The sequence below is a fragment of the Nicotiana tabacum genome, chromosome 20 (genome assembly GCF_000715075.1).
Source record: "Nicotiana tabacum cultivar K326 chromosome 20, ASM71507v2, whole genome shotgun sequence".
In the NCBI taxonomy this organism is placed as follows: Eukaryota; Viridiplantae; Streptophyta; class Magnoliopsida; order Solanales; family Solanaceae; genus Nicotiana; species Nicotiana tabacum.
This window is the reverse complement of record NC_134099.1, coordinates 84,996,600-85,015,412: the sequence shown is the minus strand read 5'-3', so window position 1 is coordinate 85,015,412 and position 18,813 is coordinate 84,996,600. Positions and strand designations below refer to the sequence as shown.

At 39.9% G+C, this 18,813-nt stretch overlaps 1 long non-coding RNA gene across 1 annotated transcript; it reads left to right on the top strand.

The window, feature by feature from the left end:
• Positions 1 to 1,494: 1,494 nt before the first annotated feature.
• LOC142174660 (uncharacterized) lies at positions 1,495 to 6,405 on the top strand. The gene is made up of 3 exons (XR_012703598.1): positions 1,495 to 4,311; positions 4,924 to 5,040; positions 5,358 to 6,405. It is a non-coding gene; the product is annotated as an uncharacterized LOC142174660 (long non-coding RNA).
• The last annotated feature ends 12,408 nt before the right edge of the window (positions 6,406 to 18,813 follow it).

Sequence of the window (18,813 nt, the reverse complement as noted above, 5' to 3'; positions counted from 1 at the left end):
AATATCTTTAATTTGTTGTGTACTGAACAACTTAGCATTCAATCCTGGAACTTGTTATTGGGAAACCTACTGTCCTAAGGAGAATCATTACCTACTTCAAGAACTAAACTCATAGTCGGTCAAGCTTCCTTCTCTATTATTTTTATTGTTGTGATTTGTTTTTGACAGTTTTTTTTTGTCTTTACTTCTCTGTCGCCTCTTCTTCTATCGTATTTCATCTTTACAGGAATAATGAGTTCTGTGTGGTTGGAAATGTTCTCTTTGATACAGAAATTAGAATTTGCTGCTGCTTTCTACATTTCTCTTTGGTTTATCAGTAATTTACACTTACTCATGCTGTAAGTGTCACTCTTCAATGTGTTTACTCTGGTGGTCTTAAACTTCCTTCTTGAAAGAGAAGTTGTGCATACAATGTCTTGTTGTTTTGGGAGAGTATGTTGAAGTGCTTGAACCTGTGCCGAACGAAAAGGGGATAGATGTGTCTTGTGCTATTGCAGCAAAGTTCTTAATATAAAGAGAGTTCAAAGATTTCTCTTATTTTTCCTGATATGCAGAAGCTGAATGCTGATCAGTACATTCGCCGTTTATCATGAATTTGCTGCAGTATTTGAGGATCGTGGTGGCGTGCAAAAATTGCTCTCTGTCCAAGAGCTCCTCAGACTTTTTTGTCCTTCCCTCATGCTTATTCACTATAGGTTCAATTCAGGTGTCTGTGTGTATACTCTTTTCCTTTTACTCTTTGATTTAACAGTTTGGCGGTTTTTGCCCTTGGTTTTATCATATCCTTATGTCCTAATATTTAGTGACATATTCTAGATGTTCTTGTGAGTCTTGTTGTTTTAGTTGTTGATTCAGAGAAGCCTTTAACTTCTGACTGTTCAGGGGATAATGGAACGTGCTTGCGCCCTTCAGCTTCTTGAGTGTCCCCAAGATCAAGCCAGGGTAAAAAACAGCCTTATTTTCTGCTGCTGCATTCGTTTTCAGAGCTGCTCTAGATACTTTTGATGCTCAGGTCTGCTTACAGGGACAGCTTAATCTTCTGCATGGTGCTGCATCAGTAAGATCTGGAGTTTCTGGGGCGTTAACTGCTCCAGAAGTGCTGACCTCCTATGAAAAACAAATAGCTTATCACACGTGTCGCACTTGGACAGTACTTCAGAGCAAATCTTCTGTTGCTGGTTCAATTCATTCTAATAAATATGTATGAAGTACTGCCGAAATATCGTGTCTGTTAGAGCTACATATAAGCCTCTTGACATTAGTAATGAGGTTATAGGATGCAGTATTACATCAAATACAGAAAGATCGTGAACTTGGCCCAGCACTTGTAACTTGTAAGGGCCCTTTGGCATGTGGTTGACAAGTTTTTTGAGTTCTAACGGGCATATTATCATGTTGGAATTATGTCAGGTAGTGTATGTATTTTAATGGTTTCTCTGTTGTACTAATAGATGTTCTCTTATTTATTGACTATTTTTCCATTAGGCAGTTGAACTTTATAAGCATGACTTGCTTCAATATGCTCTGGGTGTACTTCATATAGTCACCTTCATGCGTTATATCCGCAAACCGTAAATGCAACATTAAATAATGCTTGTGTGGGTATAGCTGTTATTCTCGATGCAGCATAGCAGTGCTGGTTATGTTGAACCTGAGGTAAGGGCTCAATGAACTAAATTCATTGTTTCCTTTATAGCTATATAGATGCAACAACAACAACAACAACCCAGTATAATCCCACAAGTGGGGTCTGGGGAGGGGAGTGTGTACGCAGACCTACCCTACCCTAGGGTAGAGAGGCTGTTTCCTATAGACCTTCGGCATCCTTCCCTCCAAGAACTCCCTACCTTGCTTTTGAGGTGACTCGAACTCACAACCTCTTGGTTGGAGAGTGCTTACCATCAGAGCAACCCACCCCTGCCCTATAGCTATATATATGCTTATTCATTTTTGTTTTCCGTTGGTAGACTGTTGAACAACACTGAATGTGTTAATTTGTCTCGTATGTCGTTCACCTTCAATCAGCAAGAAACCATCTTTCACCACTCAAGTACGGCAAAATGCGTCCATCCAATCTGCAAATGTCCTGGTGTGGAGACTAGAGACAAATGCAGACTTGAGTGAGATTGGAGATAGAAATGCAGAGCGATGTTCTTTTTTGAGAACGGTAACATTTGTATTTAAAAAAAGGCACTAAGGCAGTGCCTTTCCATATGTGCAGGGAATAATAGATCAATCTTGATCTATCTTAACTACAAAAAGCCTAACATGTCTACCGAAGATTCTATATCCTCTACAAGACTTTCTTTACACCAAAAATGAAATAGAAGAACACAGTACATCTTGACATCCTGAACGGAATTGTATCTGTCTTCAGAGTGATGTGAGACTAGAGAAAGAAGTAAAGAGCTCATCAAGACTAGAGAAAGTAATGCAGAGTGGAGTGAGACAATTGACAGAAATGTAGAGTGGAGCATTCCAAATCGAGGTGTTGATGTTACCACCCAGCATGAACACCGAAATGAAGAATCTGCTTTGGTAGTCCCAGGCAGCACAGAGTTCTTGGCACATTCTCAAGCACAGTCAGTGGTACTTCTCAAGCACCTGTTTCTACAGTAGTATCTTGAACTCAGGTGAAATGATAGTCATATTTTTAGATTTCAGCTGCAAATCCTTCATGAATTATAGGGAAGTAATTGATTTCCATTATGAAAATTCTTGTTGTGCGTATTCATGGATATCTCCAACCAATAGGGTATCTGAAACGGCTACTCTTCTGCACTATTTTTTGTGCAGAGTGGAGATACTAGTGCGTAACATGAAGGATGGAGAAGGACCAAAGTAGATTAAATCAGATGATGATCCGACAGACAAAGAAGGGATGAAATTGAAAGGAAAAAAAAGAAAACTTACTCTACCTCTTCATTAAAATGTATTAATGTGATTAAAGTTTGAAGTCTTGATTAGGAAGAGTTTATTTAAGTTTGATTAGATGTTCCCTGTCTCTCTCTCTCTCTAGCCTGAAGCAGACCTGTGATTCACTTACTCCACCACCAAGGACCGCACATGCATCTTCTCTCCTCCTACCCTCTCCCTCCATCCCCCACTCCCCAAAAAGAACCCAAGAAACAAGAGTATATCCAAAGTTAGGGGAGGGGACGTGGTGGCATTTGTTGTGGAAATGCTTTGGTGGTTTCTAAATGTGAAGAACATCATACTATATTAAAAGCGGGAACACTTCAAGTCAAAAGCTAAATTACAAATTTATCCATCAAAATCTGCGTGATGGTTTTGCCCTTAAATTCAAACACTATTCCAACAACTTTCTTGTACAAAGTGGTAAATATACATTCCAATAAAGGAAAAAGATAAAAAAAAATAAATTAAAAATACAAATATGGGACCCATTGAACACTACCCTTACCCTCCCATATGAATTGCTAATTTGCAATTTATGTCAACAAAAATGATAACGCTGGTGGTACAATGAATCCTTATGAATTCCAGTAAGGACTCTTAATCAAGCATCCCTTCATTTCTATTAAAACATGGGGAATTTGAAGTGTTAGTACTCTGAAAGGTAATTAAAGTGAAAAAGAAGCAATTAGGACTCCAAGATTGTGTTGTGTTCTACATAATCGTTAGGCTTTTTGGTATCTGTTCAAGTGACTTATAGGAGTCTGTTTGGACAGAAGTTTCTTTGCATCTAGATTCAACATATCAGAAAATTTGGAATAGCTACGTCACAGTGTCCGACAAAGATAGCAGTGGAGAAGAGTATGTGAGAACGAGGTGACGGATAAAATCACATGGTATATACAATAAATTTCCAATCTCTTAGATAACCTTTTAGGAGATCAAGGGAAAAAAAGAACTACCCTTTCAGGTTTTCCAGGGCATTGTCTGGTTTCCAGAAGCCTTTCTTTATGTGGTCCATATAATGGCAGCGAATGTGTGTCATATCGCATCTGTACAGGATGTTTGATTGTCCTATGAATTTCATCCTAGTTCATTTTCCAAGTCGATTAGTCACTGAACATTTATTCAGATTTCGTCTAACCTGAATTTCAATATGTTCAAGACCTGCGCTATAGCTGTCTTTGGCCACAGATAAATCAGTTTTATATATAGTGGTCTTCAGTTTTGGACCTCGGTGGTTTGGATCAGGATAAACTTGTTTAATAATATTGTTTGTTCCAGGTTGGGGAAAACTTGTGGAAGCTCATCTGTGATTCAGGTAACCGTACTCCTGGCAGTGAATAGAAACAGTTGCAAGCAGAAGTTGCATAGGTGGCTATTGAGCTAATATGGGTAAGACCAAATATCATTTCTTTATGCTTTGTGAAGGGGCTTCTAGTTTGTGGTTTCCCTGTGCAGTTAAGCATTTCTATTGTTTGGCATCTGGTTTCAATTCCTCCAACTTTAAAATTTTGATCCTAGTGTTTCCTTCTTGTAACTTGTTGTTGGTCCTTTCTATGTATGTTGTTCAGTATACTGGCAATTTTGATGGAGCACCTCCAAAGCTATAGTTGTAGCTTAGAACAAGCTAGTACATATTCGGAGTAGTTTACACTGCTAACCCAGATGGATGACCTAGTTTGTCAAGCATGGAAATTAATTTAGGCAGAAGTGTTAATATAATAACAATGGTATGAGGTTGTATTAGCTTTGGTATTGGCGAGAAGTGAGTGAGTAAACTAGGAAGAAATGAAAAAGAGACACGGGTCAAGTAACTTTGAGATTGAGGGAGTAATGTAGTAGGTTGCTTCTTAATATTATGATAATTTTTATTAGTAGTGTAACAGATTGCTTGTACCAATCATTTTTCAAGTAAACTCTATGGAGTCATTACTCTCTCTCTCTCTCAAAAATAATTGTTAATCCATAGGATGAATTTCTGTAGCATTTTTTTGTGTTTTGTAGGTTGTTACCGATTCTGGGTGTGCCAGTATTAGCTGCTATGAATGCTGCCACCCCAATCTTGAGGCATATAGAGAGAGCTTTTATAGCTGCTGCTACTCCAATTACATGCCACGCGAGGTTGGTGTTTTCCATGATTCGAAATGTTTAACTTCCTTGATGTTCCTTCTTTCCGTCTTAGATATATTTACGGTCTATATTTTATTTTAGATAGTTCATGTGTAGGTTTAGCATCCCACGTTGGAAATTTTTAGAGATGGCAATGGGGCGGGTGCGGGGCAGATTTGAGCTTAACCCACAAAATTTCCAACCTGCGTGATGATAGGCTATAATTACGTATTTTAGTCGATTATTACACTCTAATTTACTGCACTTTAGTTGAGTTTGCGCTTTAATCGCTAGTGTTTTGCACTAATTGTGTGTTTTATGCCTTGTAGGTGTGATTCCGAGCTATATAGATGTTATGTAATAAATTTAAGTGGTTTGGAGCTTTGAAGTCTGAGTAAGAGCTCAAGGAATTAAGCCGGGATCGCGTTCGGGGATCAACGGATGATAAAACAACAAAACGAAAACTCAAAGAGGCATATTGCGCACTGTCTAGTAAAATAGACATAACTTTTTACTCAGAACTCCATTTGGGCTCCACAATATATGGTTAGAAAGCTAACTCAAAGGGCTACAACTTTCATGTTTTAAGTTTTTCCAAATTCCAAAGGGAACAGGGTCAAAACCGCGACCGCGGCAGAGGGCAGTCGCGGACAACTGAAGAATCTGAGAGGGTGTTTGGCCGCGGTTCCGGCGCGACCGCGGTGGAACCGCGGCAGGATGCGTAAATTTCAGGGACCAAGGTGCAAAACACGGGATTTTAAGCCCTAAACCCTATATTAAACCAAGGAAGCCGGCCAAGAAAAGGATAGGACATATTTTTGACATAGATTTGACCTAAGGAGGCAGAGACACAATAGGAGCAAGGCTTCTACAAGTTTTTTCTTTTCTCTTCCTATTTTTTATTGTTGGTTATGACTTTTAGTATTGTAGTTTTACATACTATTATGAATAGCTAAATTGTTATCTAGAGTTTTGATAGAACCTTTTGTAGGATAAATTCTTGTTATGTTTTTATATAATTGAGCCGTAGTATAATCTCTATTTGTTCAACTACGTTCTTATTGTAGTTAATTGAAGAGCTCTCAATTAGCTGTGCCTATTTAGTGTGCATAACTCGGGAGAGAGTGCATATTTAGGTAATTGTTGAACAACACCACTCCCAAAGTATATGAGGGATCAATAACCGAGGGTTTAAAGGCGGGATTAGGGATAACGAAGCCTTGGGTGCGATCTGAAGTGAGCTGTATCAAAAGCCAGCTAGCGTAGCTCGGGAGAGTGCGTCTAGTAAATTGTCGTGATTACTCGGGAGAGATTTACGGTAATAAGAGTGCTCATGATCGGTAGAGAATACTTAGGCGAAATTATAGAAGACATAGCGGGAAGGATTCTGACAATTGGGGAAATCATAACTCTAGACCTCCTTAATCTTGTCTCTAACTCTTAGTACCTTTAGTTGTTAATTTATTATTTTAATTTGTTAATCAATTAGTTAAACACAAGAATCTAAATATCTATAAGTTAGGAACTGTTCAAGCTTGTCTTCTTGGTGATAGTGAACAGCTGTAGCTAAGCCTTAGTTCTCTGTGAGATTCGACTCCGAACTTGTAAACCGGATTATATTTGCAACGACCGCATTGTCCTTTTTATAAGGCATAGTTGGGCGTGATCAAATTTTGGCGCCGTTGCCGGGGAACTAACGGTGTAGCTGTAGGTGTACATATTGCTAGGTTTCAAGTTTGAACTTTTATTTTTATTTTTTGGTATTTGATTTTTTTTTTAACTTGTTGATTTAAAAAAAAACATGGCATCATTGAATTATGAAATTTTTGATGTTGGTAATTCTACTTTTAATCCTCCTTACGAATATTGTGATGAAAACTACCCTTGGCAAAATTATCAAAATATTCCCGAGAGCGAGTTATGTGCACCAACTCAATCTTATGTGTGGAATGTGTGTGATATGTGTGGTGGTCAAGATGGTCACTTTCATGGTTGTGCTTATATTTCTTATCTTCCCCCAACCCCTTATTATGATGATTCTACGTTTTCTTGTGAGGATAACAGGAACAAAGAACCTAGGGAAGCTGACCTAAAGAAGATCGAAGATATGTTAAAGTGCATTATAGAACAACAAAGTAAAATACAGTTGCAGGTAGAAAGGCAAGATGAAACTATTCGCAATTTAGAGGCTCAAGTGAGTCAACTAGTTGAAGCTTTTAATGCTCAATATGTCAATATTATGGATAGTAGCCGGGAGCAATTTGCATTAGAGACGGAAATTGAGGTGCCAATGGAGGAATCCAAAGTAGAACCCCAACACTTTAACCATCTAGATTTTGAGGATGTCGATGTCGTAGAGGAGATACTAGAGTCAATCAAGGATATTGAGGATACATATTTAGTTGACTCTATTGTCATTAGTGTTAAGAATGTAGACTGTCCCAATGTTCATGTAGTTGAGCGCATTGGTCCTCACTCCAAGCATTTTTCCACATTGTGTTTAGATGATGATATGAAAATAGAGTCGTCCGAGCCACTTGAGGAGTCAAGGAATGAGGAACAAAGTGCTTACATTCTGGAATTCTTCTTTCCAGAAAGTCGGGATTACACACCTCATCTAAAGGCCAAGAAGTGCAGAATACTACATTATTTTATTGGGCCAGTCAGATTCGTTCCACTGCCCCATGACCATAATCATAAGCTTGAATCAAAGCTTGGGGTTCAATTCATAAACTCGAGGTGGAGGCAAAAAGTGATCCGCGTCGTGCCGCGACGTTAAATCAAGCGCTTGTTGGGAGGCAACCTAACTTTATTGCTTTCTTTTATTTATTTTTTATTTTTTTAATTGTATTATTTTTGTAGTGTCAATTTTTTATTTTCTAGGAGCATGGAAAGCAAAGGTATTGGAAGGATGCAACAACAAACCAAATGGTTGAAACTAAGTGTGAGGTACCCGCACAAAGGACCAAACTTGGGAGAAGTCTGAGTACCCCATGAGCTGTTAATGTTTCGGCCTTTGGCCTACCAGGGAGCTCTTTTACTCTTTTTATTAGTTATGGTGTGCATTGGGGACAATGTACAATTTTAAGTGTGGGGTGAGAAGATTGTCTGGGTAACTTTCTATGCTATTTTAGTTGTATTAGTTTAATTGAACAATTTTTTTTAAATAGAAAAGATTGGACTTTTCCCGACGATGGATCTATTAGACAATTTTCTTGAGGGATTTAAGTCTAAAGAAAAAGTACAAAAAGATTTTCTTTTGTTAGGTAGTGCAATAATTACCCTTTGGTTTTTCTTTAAACCACATTTTTTTTCCAAGGGTTTTATTTGAACCGGGTGTAGTTAGTTTTTTTTTGGGAGTAGGAGCCATTGTGTTGTGAATTGAATTGAAGCAATATCTCTTGAGTTTGTTATGCCTTGAGAATAGTGAGTACTTTGGTTGTGACGCTTAGGCTCAGTTTTTGACTCTTGTAGAAGTACCTTAAATTATATGATCTTAACTTTGCTTAATTGCTTTGACTAGAGTGTCTTGATGATCCAATCTTGAGTGAGTCATGTGCCATGTATGTGTAAGAATTTGTTGTATTCTGTGCATTGCATTTGATGCCTAGAACTTGCCCCGTGTGTTTGCAAAGCGAAATAGTAGTTTTATTCAGTCTAGGAAGTGATATAGACATTTCTTTGTTGAGCCAGATATGTATATTTTACCCACCTAATTGTTATGTATCGTAGTTAACCCCTTTGAGCCTGTAATCTTGTTTCTTTGGCAACCACATTACAAGCCTTACCCATTTGTTTGAATTAACCATCTATTGAACTATTGTAACCTCTCATGAGCACTTGAATTGTTTATGAACTTTGTAAAAGTTAAAGTGTGGGGTAGTTGGTTTGGCTTTTGAGTGGAACTAATGAAATAAGGAGAAAGGGTGCACTGATTTGAAAAGCAAGAGTCTCTTGAATTGAAAACACCAACCCGAGGGAGGGTATTTGTATGCAGACCTTACCCTACCCCGAGGGATTAGAGAGGCTACTCCCCGCGCCTCTTAATTTTTTTTTAAAAAAATTATCTTTATTTTTTTTGCTTTTCTTTGATTAGTTTACTATTTTGGCGTCTACAGTTATTTTATAATTATTATATTTATATACTTGTATAAATTAAAGAATTGTTTTCTTCATACACACACAAATACCTATATCAAATGTATCATCTTTAAATATGTTTCAATATTATACGAAATTTCATTCTTATTAATTTTGTAAGCTTTAATTAATTCTAGTTAATTTTATATTTGGTGCAGTTTCTAAAAAGATAATTTCCAAAAAGCAAAATTACAAGTTCAAACATTACTGGAAAGTAATGAATTTTATGGCTTTCTGTTTGATTTTATTTTATTTTAATAATTTTTTTTGAAACGTATCAACATTAGCAAGAAAATCTGATATTACATCTAGGTCGAATTTTTCTTCCCATAAGAACCAGATACGTTTAAACTCAATTTAATTAACAGATTGGAGCAAGTTTTCCTCCAAACATAGTCAGTTTCCAAATGTGAAGGGAGAAAACCCACAACCCGCCCCGTCCCGTGTTAGATTTTTTTAGAAAAGGTTCAACCCACACCACCCCGCACCACACCCGCACAAGGACAAACCCGTCGCGCGCCAACCCCGCCCCGCTCCGTCCCATTGCCATCCCTAACATTGGAATAGTTGTATATGTATTGTGTAAAGCATAGATATACATAGGACTCCTTCTTATAATATCAAAATATCATATCGGTAATATATTTTTCCCGTGCTTTCTCATATGATATCAGAGCAGGCAGAGGTCCTGGGTTTGAGTCTCATTGCCACCCAATATCAAAAAGAATTTTCACGTGCTTGACTCATCAAAAAGAATCAAGCCCGCACGTGAGGAGGCGTGTTGAAGATATAATTAAGTAAATAAAAGTGTGCTCTCTCTAACAGCTTAAGTTTTTAGATGGGATGCTTTAGACATTCTTCATGAGACAGGAATGGCGGGTTGTAGACCCATTGACACTCTTATGGATCCGACTGCTAAACTTTTCCTAGGACAGGGGGAGCCTCTTAGCGATCCTTTAAGATATAGGCGTCTAGTTGGTAAGTAGAATAACCATAGGGTGACTTCGCCCCTGGGACCAGTGAGGGACTTTGTAAAAATATCTGCAAGCTAATCATTTTGACTTCACAAATTTTGTAATAATATCTCCTGAGAGCATCTTTTCTCTAATGTAGTGACAGTCAATTTGAATATGTTTAGTCCTCTCATGGAACATTGGATTTGATGCAATATTAAGGGCAGCTTGATTATCACACACAAGTTTCATATGGTCGATTTCACCAAATTTCAATTCTTTGAGCAACTGTTTGATCCAAACTAGCTCACATATAGCCACAACCATTGCTCGATATTCTGCTTCTGCAGTAGATCGAGGACCACATTCTGTTTCTTGCTCTTGTCGGATTTTTTTTTACTTATTTTAAATTTGAACACCCTTGAGGAAGATCCTGGCTTCGCCACTGACTGGTGCTAGTATTAGTTATATCTGCAAGAAGCTCAGTATAAATAATTTATATGCACTAGCTTGAGGGGAGCGTTAGATAGTTTTTGTGTAGGTTTAGTGTCCCACATTGGAATAGTTGTATATGTAATGTGGGGCTCGCCTAATGGAACTTTATGCAATTGTATGTAACTAACCTTGTAAATCCAGCGTATTGGGCTCGCCTAATGGAACTTTATGCAATTGTATGTAACTAACCTTGTAAATCCTCAAATTTTCTTAGTAAATCGTTGACTATTCAAAATTACTTTTTTCTTATTTATAAATCATTAAGTTAAGAGTATTTTATGTCATAATTAAAATAAAAATTATTATATGTTATCCACTAAGACTGTTATGATAGTTAATTTTTAATAAATCTTTCATTTAAAAAGTATTTATGTATTAACTTTTGTTATGTCTTTACTATATAATAGTCCATAACTTTTTTTAATAATTTTTTTTTCTAAATATTACTTTTTTCACGTTTGCAAGATACAATACTTATTAATTTAATAGCTCAGTATTAGCTAGTTACTATTTACAAATAATTAGTTATTATAGTATTGTATGGTGAATTATGTCACTTTATTAACTTGTTGAAACTTAAAAATAAATGATGCTAATCATATTTAAATTGTGAATTATGTTTTATAAATTATCTTTCAAATAGAAAGCATATTAAATAAAAGGAGTATTTTAAGAAAAATATCAAATTATAATATCGAAATTCTTTCAAGATTCATTACCCTTAAGAGATACGTATAAGATTTCGTATCGAATACATTACTTTTGATGTTTGAGTTGTAACGACGTTGTAGCTAATTTGTATATTATGATATATGTCATACTTTTCGTATTATTCATAGTTGAATTATAATTTATAAATATTTTAAATAGATTATTTGTTATAATTTTGTGATTTTAAAGTAATTTTTATAATTATTTTTTATTTTATACTATTTTAAAATTTTTGAAATTAGTAAAATTTAAAGATCCGTAGGACTTACGCCCGCCCCATGTCTCAGGGCTTATGCCTCGCCTCGTCAGAGGTAAAACGCCTCGCCTCACACCCCCGCCTTTTAAAACATTGGAAACAAATAATAATTTTTTTTTAGTTTTTAAAGGGTTGAATCGCTTGCTTTTTTTCTTTTTCTTTTTTGGGTTGTAAATGCCATCAGCCTATCCTCTACGTGAGTAATTTTAATGAATATGAAAATTACATGTTGAATGCTCGCTTGTAGGTTCTCCATAAATTTCCATAGAGTTCGTTCTTGGCACCGTACCAGCTTATATGACTTTTTGGATTTGGTCTAGTGATAAGGTCGCAAGTCCATTATCTAGTTTCAAATGTTTACCACTGGTTGTAAAAAGGAAATTGTAAACATATTTAATTCTAAATCTGTCTTCTAGGATTTCTAAGAGAGGAAGAGATCCTTCTTATAAATAGGGGGAAAAAAGACTCTAGAGCATATCGAATTCAAGACCCACGGATAAATGCTAACCATTCCACAATTATGTGTTAACGTCTTGGCATGATACATATTTCATTTCACTATATAGAGATTGGACATCCAAATTATATGCATGGATCTCTCTTTAAATAAAAACATGTTGTAAATAACTTTGGTAGTCACACTCATTTAACACCATGATGGATATAAATTGCGCTCTTCAATTTATTTACTTACCTTGACGTAGCTTCAAACTCTAATTTTAGAATGATTTTCTTTATTCTTTCATTAAATAATTAATACGTGTACAAGCACCAAGAAAAAACAAAAAAATATATGGTAGATTAAAGTAAGAGATTAACTGTTGGCTCAACATCCTTATGTTTGACGGTTTGAGCGGTGAATAGAAGGGAAACCTGATATGATGTGAGATTCAATGGGCGTAGTAGTTTAACCTACATAAACCACTAGTCCACTACCTTTTAAGGAGCTTTTAACAACCCATAGCTATATTTTATGTATTTACATTTCGTAGTTAGTTTTGGACAATTCGTTGTATTTGAGTGTATTTGAATACATGTTCAGTTGTATCCAACCCTATTTGATGTTGCAAGGTTGAACGTATTCGACTCTATTTGAATGTATTTATACTAAAAATGACGAAATAAAGAATATAATCAAATTCGGTCAAATCTCCGACGAAAATACAAAATACACCATATTTAAAAAGGAAGAATACAATCAAACATGGCCCGATCTCATGACAAATACAAAATACCACTGTATTTACACTAAATAAAATAAAGGATACATTCAAATCCTTTTAACAATACTCTGTATTTACACTAAAAATGAAGAATACAGTTAAATCCGGTCAAATCCTCGATGAGAAGACAAAATACACTGCCTTTAAAAATAAAAAATACAATCAAATCCCGTCGGATCTCCGACAAAAATACAAAATACATTTTATGTTACACCCCATATTTTCGTACGTGAGAGTACGTCGTAAGTCAATTGATGTAAGCTCTGAAATGAGATCATCTTTGAAAGTACATAAAGCAAGTTGATCATGTTAAAATTGGAGGTTACAAATATTTAAGATCATGAACAACAAGTATAAAGAGGGTTGGAAGGTTCAGAAGCTAAAGGAATTGAAGAAAACAATATTTCGTCGAAAGTCGACAAGTTGGGAATGTATAACATGTACTTTTGGGGTGAGACTAGGGTGCTTAACATGATAAGGAGGTTATGTTATGAATTAAGTTAGTCGTATGATAGTCGTGTGTTATGTCATGGGCTGCTTTCCAGACATGCCCCATGACCCCTTGGCCGCGCCCCATGGCGGCCTAGCAAGCCTCACAATGCCTAGCGCCATAGTCGGCCCCGTGGTCTTGGCTGCGCCAAGTGACAAGCGCGCATGTGCCTCTGTCGCCCCACCGATGCCTCTCGCCAGCGCCCAAGGGCTGGCCAATGACAACAGCGCCGCGCGCCCTGACAATGCCGCGCGCGCAGATCCTGATGCCTCACCAGCGCCCAGCTGCAGGCCCATTTCAGTAGCGCCTCGCGCACAGACCCTGATGCCAAGCACCAGTGCCCAGCCGCAGGCCAGCACATCAAGTGTCACACGCGCCCACAGCAACGCGCGCGCAGACCCGCAAGACAAAGATGCTGCCATCGGACTTAGTTTTTCCTTGTAATAATCTAAGTCCTTTTCATTGTAATCATAGACTAGTTTTCATCATTTTCATTTCAGTGTGCTTCTACAGCTTTATTAGGACTAGTCTTGTAATGTTGGTTTATTTTTTTTAAGCATTATTAAGGGGGACCAAACAATCAAACATTTCAATCAGCATTTTCTGGTGTCTCTCCCCTCGACACCACATCATTGTAATCAGCATTTTCATTCAACAATAAAATCATCATCATCATTCAAAACCCAATTCTCTCTCAAGCTTCCGCAATTGCTCACGACATTGGTTTTCCCGCACGGCACTGACAATCTAGTCTAGCGTGCGGCGAGGACCTCATTGGCGGACAACAACCGCACTGACATCGGTTGCTTAGCCTTACGTTGCCCTTCCAAAGATCATCAGGAAGGCGTTGCATAACAGTTGGTATCAGAGCCTAGGCTCGACATCGGACGAGGGAACATTTGCCATCATCACCATTTCTGACCATGGTGAATCATGGGGAGCGTCTAGCATCCCTAGAAGAGACGGTTGACCGATTACGACCCATCGTGGATACGGTGCCTGATCAAAACAACAACCTAGTGCAAAGGTTGGACGACCTGGACCGCCGAATGCGGCAGGCCGAAAATGACATTGCAAACATCAGTCGTGACTCCGACGAGGACCGACAAACGGCAGCCATCGAAACTGCCAATATTCATGGCAAATTTGAGGACCTCCAACAGGAGCGTGCCGACGATTTAGCCCATCAGCAACATGAGGCAGACAGACTAACTGCCATGCAACAAACCATAAACGACTTGACAGACAAGCTCAACGTTGTCAATGCTGCCTTACAGAGCCTACTTCGAGAAGGCGACCATCACATCAGGGGTGCAGCAGACCTCACCCCCATTCCACAAAAGCTTAAGATACCGGAGCCAAAGCCATACGACGGATCCCGGGATGCTAAAGAAGTGGAAAACTTCATCTTCGACATCGAACAATACTTCGATGCCGTGGGCCATTTGGAGGAATCCAAAAAGGTAGCGACTGCTGCCATGTATCTTCAGGGCGATGCCAAACTTTGGTGGCGAGTCAAATACGAAGCCATCAAGGCCGGTGAAGATACTCTTCAGACATGGGACGAATTGAAGGTCGCCATACGCCTGCAATTCTTTCCCGAAAATGTGGAATACAATGCAAGGAGAAAGCTACGGGACCTCTGCCACACCAGATCAGTGAGGGAGTACGTGCGCGAATTCTCCGCACTGATGCTAAACATACGCGACATGGGGGAAAAAGACAAACTCTTCGCATTCATAGAAGGTTTGAAACCTCATGCCCGTATGGAACTACAGCGACAGCGGGTAGACACCCTGCCCAAGGCCATTCAAGCTGCAGAATGCCTTGGCGATTATCATTTGGGAACTCAGAACGACAAGCCCCAGCCGTCTGTCCGAGGGGGATTCAACGGGCACCATCCCAGCAATGGTGGCCCAAGCAAAAGTGGGGGAGATCGGAGTGCATCCAAAACTAAGACTCCTCCCTCCAACAGCAACAGTGCTGCATCCATCAACAACAACCAGGGGAGAAAGCCTCCCTCAGAATGCCGTCATTGCGGCGGGGCACATTGGAACAATGAATGCCCAAACATCAAGGTCAATGCTCATCAGACTGTCGAGGATGAGACAGATGCATCAGACACATCAGAAGACAACCAGGTAGGCGCCTTCAATGCAATTGTTGGCTCTATCCCACATGCCTTAGCGGGGACCAGTGCATGTCCTCCTAAGAAAACATCAATCCCGATCACCAAGAAAGGGAAAGAAAAGATGGACGAGAGCCCTCCTAAACAAGCGAGGACCCTAATGTTCGTCGAATTGAAAGTGAACGGCAAGCCCCTTCACGCCTTGATAGACACGGGTGCCACCCACAACTACTTGTCATCAACGCAAGTAGAGCGCCTAGGTCTTGTTGTACAAAAGAGCAAAGGCCGCGTCAAGGCTATCAACTCACCACCTCAGACATTGGGTGGAACAACTACAAATGTCCCAGTGAAACTTGGCCCATACAAAGGAAGCATCGACCTGCGCATCGCAATCATAGATGACTTCGACATCATAGTGGGTTTGGAGTTCATGAGGCAAACCAACACCATTCCGGTACCATATGCCAACATGCTCCTGATGATGGGAGAAAAAGGGGCCAAGCCCTGCACCATACCATGCTTTCCCATAAAGATGGCTGCTGAAAACATCTCGGCCATGCAGTTGGAGAAGGTAGTCAACAGACATGAACCTCAGGTTCAGGCTACCCTTCGCAGCAACAATCAGCCATCATGTCATCGGCCTCAAAAGACTGGTGACGCTCATCATCGTGTGAAGACTTGTCAGCCATGCCACAAGGACAAGTCGGATCACTCATCACAGCCGGGACCCTCGCAGCCATCACATGTCCCTCAGAGACCATGGGAAAGTGTTTCCCTCAGATTCATCACGGGATTGCCCCAAGTTGGCAATCTTGCATCCATCATGGTTGTCATAGATCAGTTCTCAGACTATGCAACTTTCATAGCAGCCCCGCAAAACATCTCAGCAGAAGATACAGCTCGACTCTTCTTCTCGCACATTGTCAAACATTGGGGCCTGCCCAAAAACATTGTTAGTAGGCACGACTCACGCTTTACTAGCAACTTTTGGACCCATCTCTTCAGGTGCTTTGGGTCAACATTGAGTCACAACACAGACATCCATCCACCATCGGATGGCCAGACAGACCGGTTCGATGACATGCTGGAGGAATATCTCCGCAACTTCGCAACCGGATCACAGAAGCATTGGGTGAAGCTCCTGGATGCTGCTCAACTGTGTTTCAATTCTCAAAAGAGCCATCATACAAACAAGAGCCCTTTTGAAATTGTTACCGGACAGCAACCGCTTCTCCCGCAGACGGTGAATGCATCAACCATGCCGAAATCTCCTCGAGCTGCCAACTTCTCGAGCGAATGGGAGCGCAACATGGAGATAGTGCGGAGCTATCTCATCAGGGCCCAAGAGCGGGCAAAAAGGTTCACCGAACAAAATCTTTGCTTTGCCCAACATCAACCAGGGGACAAAGTAATGCTATGCATCCCAAAGCGGTACTTGTTTGCAGAAAGGACCCATGACCCTCGCCTGCAACAAAAATACATCAGGCCCCTGCCCATTGCAAAACGCATTGGGAAGTCCACATACCAGGTCAAAACTCCATCCTGGTGGAAGATCCATCCAGTCTTCCATGTCAGCCGCATGCAATCATTGCTTCGCTACAACAGCAAGCTCAAAGAACAGAGGGGCGCAGACCTCCCATCCAACAACCATCAGAAACATCATCATCATCATCATCATCATAAGGCTCCGAGGACGGCGCCAACTCAGGTGGGGGAGAATGTCATGGGCTGCTTTCCAGACATGCCCCATGACCCCTTGGCCGCGCCCCATGGCGGCCTAGCAAGCCTCACAATGCCTAGCGCCATGGTCGGCCCCGTGGTCTTGGCTGCGCCAAGTGACAAGCGCGCATGTGCCTCTGTCGCCCCACCGATGCCTCTCGCCAGCGCCCAAGGGCTGGCCAATGACAACAGCGCCGCGCGCCCTGACAATGCCGCGCACACAGATCCTGATGCCTCGCTAGCGCCCAGCTGCATGCCCATTTCAGTAGCGCCTCGCGCACAGACCTTGATGCCAAGCACCAGTGCCCAGCCGCAGGCCAGCACATCAAGTGTCGCGCGCGCCCACAGCAACGCGCGCGCAGACCCGCAAGACAAAGATGCTGCCATCGGACTTAGTTTTTCCTTGTAATAATCTAAGTCCTTTTCATTGTAATCATAGACTAGTTTTCATCATTTTCATTTCAGTGTGCTTCTACAGCTTTATTAGGACTAGTCTTGTAATGTTGGTTTATTTTTTTTAAGCATTATTAAGGGGAACCAAACAATCAAACATTTCAATCAGCATTTTCTGGTGTCTCTCCCCCTCGACACCACATCATTGTAATCAGCATTTTCATTCAGCAATAAAATCATCATCATCATTCAAAACCCAATTCTCTCTCAGCTTCCGCAATTTGCTCACGACATTGGTTTTCCCGCACGGCACTGACAATCTAGTCTAGCGTGCGGCGAGGACCTCATTGGCGGACAGCAACCGCACTGACATCGGTTGCTTAGCCTTACGTTGCCCTTCCAAAGATCATCAGGAAGGCGTTGCGTAACAGTTATTTTGGCATTTTGAGCGTGCAAGCAAGTTGAGCCATCACAAGTTACGTTCATAGGTTTTACTGAAAATTTGGGTTGAATGCAACTGCGATTTTCTTCCAATATACATAGAGTTATGGGGTTTTCCGCCCATCAAATTGAATCTCTATGAGTCTACTTTCTAATTCATTAAACCATTTGTTAATAAGACACCGGAGTAGAGATATATGAGCGTTTTATAAGACTACACAGGCTGTTAGGTGACAAGCAGGTGTATCACCTACTTGCTTAAATGAGAGCCCAAAAATGGGCAATTTTGGGTCGTCCAAAGAGGCCTTTTAAAGGCCTGTTTTCTTCATATATTAGATTGAAAATAGGTAATATAAATCAGATATAAGCTCTGCAAAAATCCTCCCAAAAATTTTCCACAAACCCTAATTGATTTTCTCTCCTTTTCAAGTACTAATTGGAGGTAAAACCTAGAGTTTGAAGAACCAAGATAGGAGCTGAGTTATCCAACAAATAAGGTGAGTTTACTGCTCTCTTCCATTTATTATTTCTGCTGTAAATTTATGGTAAGTCGTTCTATAGTTGTAAGAACTCACGAAACGATGATCGGAAGCCGTGAGTTCGAGTTATTCACTTGTAACAAACTATTTTGTGGACTGTTTTGTGTTGCTGTTGGGATGTGTATTTTACTACTATTTTGTGGAGTTTGGAGGAGGAAGGCTGTGGAGAAACACCATATAACTGTTGGGTGGTGTGTTGGTCGTTCGTCGTAATATTTCCGGGTTATTTGACACTACTACGGTGGTCTTATTGTGTATGAAGAGATTGGGGTGTATTGAGCTATTTTGTAGTATTTG